The sequence below is a fragment of the Ostrea edulis genome, chromosome 6 (genome assembly GCF_947568905.1).
Source record: "Ostrea edulis chromosome 6, xbOstEdul1.1, whole genome shotgun sequence".
NCBI classification, from domain to species: domain Eukaryota; kingdom Metazoa; phylum Mollusca; class Bivalvia; order Ostreida; family Ostreidae; genus Ostrea; species Ostrea edulis.
Genome location: NC_079169.1, coordinates 55,423,275 through 55,429,274, shown reverse-complemented (window position 1 = coordinate 55,429,274; position 6,000 = coordinate 55,423,275).

The window sequence follows — 6,000 nt, the reverse complement described above, 5'->3', positions numbered from 1 at the left end:
CTAGTGTGTTGTTAAGACTATTGGAATAGAAATCTAGTGTGTTGTTAAGACTATTGGGATCGAAATCTAGTGTGTTGTTAGACTATTGGGATCGAAATCTAGTGTGTTGTTAGACTATTGGGATCGAAATCTAGTGTGTTGTTAGACTATTGGGATCGAAATCTAGTGTGTTGTTTGACATGGAGGATTGAGATATGATTATGATTTACAGTATGTCGTTAAACTACTGCGATTGAAATGTGATTTCCAGTGTGTCGTTAGACTCCACTTACTGTTCTCTTCATACCCACTGGCGATGTCACTTCTCCATTTATCCCTGTCTAAGGCAATCTCCCTAGCTGCACTCCAGCTCATACATCTTATTTGATCTCCTTCTTTTTCGGTAGTTCCTCACCGGGTTATTTTGACCTCCCCCTTTTCTCCTACCTTCGGGCTCCCAATGTCACAGGTACTGCACAGTGTTATCCATTCTAAGCACTTGATCAATCCAATTCTATCTTCTTCTGCTTATGATGTTACTGATGTTATCTGTTCTCGCTCTATTGTGAAATTCTTCATTTGTTATTTTCTCTGGCCATATTATCTTTAATATTATTCTTAAGCACATGTTCTGGAATGAGTATACCATTTTTTTTGTATTGCTCTTCGTCATCTTCCATGTTTCACTTCCTTAAATAAGCACAGGGATAACTAGGGTGATGAACAGTCTTATTTTGTTTTTGTGGAGAAAATGAACGAATACAAGATCTTTTTCAGTCTTTGGAACTGTCCCTTAGCCTTCTTTAATCTGGTTTTTTTTTGTCCTCACCACATACTTCTTTTGTCGCTATTATGCCTCCTATGTAGCTGAAACTTTCTACTTCTTCTAGATATTCTTGCATTTTTATTTTCTGTGTGTTAAGGTGCATCACTTTTCTCTTTGCATTTACTTTCAGTCCTGTTTCGGTAGCTGTTGTTTCCAGAAGACTGATTTTATGTTGAAATGTATATATTTGTTTGCTTTGATATTAAAGCAAGGTCATCTAAAAAGTCTAAATCTTCAAAATTGTGTTATAAAATTCCATCGAATGCCTGCACTTGTTTTCCCCATGATCCAGTGTACCATTAGGAGAAATAGGACACCAGACATGACGCATCCCTGTTTGACCTCAAAGCATGTTAATTCTTCACCATTACATAGTACTGTACATTCTCATTTCTCGTAAAAGAATTTATTAGTTTTCCTGGTATTTCATACTTATATAAACTCCGGTTACCTGATCAGGATATAGGGCTCACGGCGGGTGTGACCGGTCGACAGGGGATGCTTACTCCTCCTAGGCACCTGATCCCACTGTTGGTGTGTCCAGGGATCCGTTTTTGCCCAATTATCTATTTTGTATTGCTTATAGGAGTTATGAGATTGGTCACTGTTCGTTATCTTCACCTTTATAGGAGTTATGAGATTGGTCACTGTTCGTTATCTTCACCTTTATAGGAGTTATGAGATTGGTCACTGTTCGTTATCTTCACCTTTATAGGAGTTATGAGATTGGTCACTGTTCGTTATCTTCACCTTTATAGGAGTTATGAGATTGGTCACTGTTCGTTATCTTCACCTTTCACACTTCCATTATCCCCTCTCTCAACGAAGTCAACATAGAGTGGTGCATTCCAGTGTTCTGACTGCTCCACTATGTTTCTTGATATGAATAAGTCCTCTACTGTGCTTCTTCTACGTCTATATCCTGCCTGTTCTTCTCTCAGTTTGTTATCTACTCCATCTTTATTTCTATCAACTAGCACTTTCTAGCTATCGCATACAGTTACATCTCCCTTCTTTGGTATTTGACGATTCGTCCTTTCTTCAAATCTTATGGATCTTTTTCGTTCGTACATATCTACTAAGTATTTAACACTTGTATCTATATTTGCCTTCAATAACTCTGCCGTTATGCCATCTACACATGACTTTTCATTTTTGAGGCTTCAAATTTCCCTTCTTTCTATTTCTGTATCGATGTATATCTCTTTATAAGATAGGAAGTAATAGGTCTATTCCAGCAAACCCTTTAAATATCACACAGGGCGACATCGTATCGGTAAACTACTGGAATTTAAATAGGGTTGTGATTTCTAGACTATTCTTAGATGAGGATTGTGATTGATCACTCTTCGTTATCTTCACCTTTCATTGTGCATAGTTAAATTACAGGGATTGTCATATGATTATAGGGTAGTGATTTATAGTGTATTCTTAGATTACTAGGATTGATATAAGGTTTTGATTTCCAGTGTGTCATTAGACAACTGGGATTGAAATTGGATAATTATTTCCAGTGCATTTATATAGAATTGTGTTGTCTATTTTATTTCTTTAATAGATATGAATGTTTTAACGAAACTATTTTATCAAATTCAAAATTCGAATTAATTAAATTGCCAATTCTATGGTCGTTATAACGATCTAGTTTGCCAATACAACTTATAATTTGGTCAAATGCTGTCTGACGTGTTTCGTAGCGATTGTTAAGCCGTTCTTGGCACATTGAAATTGACTACGGATAATTCTGTTTACCTGATCAAGATATAGGGCTCACGGCGGGTGTAACCGGTCGACAGGGGATGCTTGCTCCTCCTAGACACCCGATCCCACCTCTGGTATATCAGCCCAACTCTCTATTTTGTATTGCTTGTAGGAGTTGGAATACTGTCTGTTATCTTTACCTTTCACAAGTATCAAACAAGAGGCCCAAGGGCCACATCGCTCAACTGAGTCACCTTGGCTCATATTTAAAGATTTTCCCTATATATTTGTATGCAAAACTTTGATCCCCCTTGTGACCCCATCCTACCCCTGGGGGATATGATTTTAACAAACTGAAATCTGCATTATGTCAGGAAGCCTTAATGTAAATCTCAGCTTATCTGGCTCAGTGGTTCTTGAGAAAAAGATTTTTAAAGATTTTTCCTATATATTTGTATGTAAAACTTTGATCCCCTATTGTGGCCCCATACAACCCCCGGGGGCCATGATTTTAACAAACTTGAATCTGCACTATGTCAGGAAGCTTTCATGTAAATTTGAGCTTTTCTGGCCCAGTGGTTCTGGAGAAGAAGATTTTAAAAGATGTTTTCTATATATTTGTATGTAAAACTTTGATCCCCTATTGTGGCCCCATACAACCCCCGGGGGCCATGATTTTAACAAACTTGAATCTGCACTATGTCAGGAAGCTTTCATGTAAATTTGAGCTTTTCTGGCCCAGTGGTTCTGGAGAAGAAGATTTTAAAAGATGTTTTCTATATATTTGTATGTAAAACTTTGATCCCCTATTGTGGCACCATCATACCCCCAGGGGCCAAGATTTGAACAAACTTAAATCTGCATGATGTCAGAAAGCTTTCATGTAAATCTTAGCTTTTCTGGCTCAGTGGTTCTTAAGAAGAAGATTTTTAAAGATATATCCTATATATGTAAAACTTTGATCCCTTATTGTGGCCCCATCCAATTCCCGGGGGCCATGATTTGAACAAACTTGAATCTGCATTATGTCAGGAAGCTTTCATGTAAATCTCAGCTTTTCTGGATCAGTGGTTCTTGAGAAGAATTTTTTTTAAATGACCCCACCCTATTTTTGCATTTTTGTGATAATCTCCCCTTTGAAAGGGACATGGCCCTTCATTTGAACAAACTTGAATGCCCATCACCCAAGGATACTTTGTGACAAGTTTGGTTGAAATTGGCCCAGCAGTTCTTTAGAAGAAGTCAAAAATGTGAAAAGTTTCCGACGCCGATAACGACAGACAACGGACAAATTTTGATCAGAAAAGCTCACTTGAGCCTTTGGCTCAGGTGAGCTAAAAAGAATTGCAAGTTTCATTTCTTAAATAAAACAATCGTATGATGTTTTTGTAATTGAAAACATCGTTTTATTAGAATATGTGATATCACTAAATGAATTATATTAATATACTTTTCTCTCAAGATATTAAATATAAAAGATTATTGCCCTTAGAAGTAGTATATGTGCTGCAAAGATAGAGCAATAGATTTACGATAAATGTAAGTGTGCAGTACTTTTAAATGAAGATTTTAAGTATGCATGTATCTCTATAGCTGTTTATATCTTACAGAGTTTGAATGATCTTATCGTTGTGTTTTCATGTAAAAAAAAAAAAAAAAAAAAAAATCGAATAAAACTTACCCAAAACGTTTGAAAACATTTTTTTGCGAATAAAAAGCATACTTTTCTCCAAAGATATACTATTTAGCAATTGGAAATATAAGGTATATCACATGCACCATATTCATATAGAAACGGATTGATGTAGTTTTTAGTCTGACAACTTTTAAATGAAGTTATAAAATTAAAATAAATCGGAATGGAGCATTATCAACCGAAGTACAGCTGAGGTTAACAATTCTCTTCTCGCAGTGTCAATTCTGAATGTTAACCTTATCTACATTCAATATTTGTAAGTACGATATTAATTATAATTGGACATTTCGACATCACATGTAAAAACAATATTGATTTATACGTCATAATATACTTCTGTACATGTAGGAACAGGAACAAAACTGGTTCATTATTGAGGAAATACAAATTTGTACTTTGCTGAATAAAAGGGGATTTAAAAATTGTCTGTGTATGAGTTATATGTAAAAGTACAGGAGTCCTTTGATTAATATGGAATTCATTGGATATCCAATGGTGTGAACACACGGTAGATACTCGTATTTATTCTTACAGATATTTCAGTATCAATTTATCAAAACGTTCTTTTTTAAGCATATTTTAATGAAAAATTAAAACGTTCTCCAAAAAGAAACATCACTGCCAAGACTTCCAGCGCCATGCATATCTCAAAATGTTATATAAAGATATTGATGTCTCTACACCAGTTATAATTCTCTAACGGGGTGTAAAACAACATACACATCCCGACAATTAATTCAAACACTTACACTATTTCAACTGAATTTAACTTTATTCATGAATTCAGCCAATCACGTAGCACCTATCCATTTATATCTATGCTTGTATTGTACAAGTTCTCCAGTAGATTTTAACACATCATATAGAACTAAAAGATAGAAAAAAGAAGATATTTCATTTAATAAAATAACTCGCATGTACAGCATGGTTGTAATTGATGAGAACAGAACAGAAACAGATGCGAGAACAGAACAGAAGAATACGATACATGGTTTTAAAATGACTGACGAAAACAAATATCTTAAAGTATCCCAACGCTGATTGGCTAGAAACCATCTACCTGAAACTACAAAACGTTAAATATGAACAGTTATATGTACCAATCCTTTGTGATGGTATTAATTACCCCCATCATTCCTTTGTTTATATAATGTCCTTATAATATAAACAACGTGGAATTTGTTCTTTAATCATAAATGTTGACAATCAGTAAACTATATTGGAAATACTGAAGACAACGAAAAGCCTTAAGGAGACACCAAAATATGCGTGAATAAAGAATTTCTGGTTCATTTGATAATTACGGATATCAACAAATTAAATATGAACATCGGAGAATATTTTTGACCTTCGAGATTCGTGATTAACTACTACATTGTATTCTTGAACGCTGCTAATGCAGCACACCGAGTTACAAGAGAAGACATGTTCCTTAGCAATTTTTGGGCCGTTCTTTACATTCTGATTTACCGGCTGCTGTAGCTCAATGGTAGCGTTTGCTTCGTAACCTGGAGGTCATGAGTTCAAGCCCCGCTCGTGCCATGGCCGTGTCAAAACCAAGATGTAAATATAGGAAGTAACTGCTCCTTTCCATAACGTTTAAAGAGATGTCACATGTCGAAGCCCTGCATGAACACTTTTTATAGGTCTAAATTTGTGGTACTTCACCTACAAGTCGTGACGTCTCTATACGAGTGAAAATTTCTGTGAGGGCCGTTAAACAAACAGATATACTGATTTCGACTACGGATTATTCTGTTTACCTGACAAAGATATAGGACTCACGTCGGGTTTGATC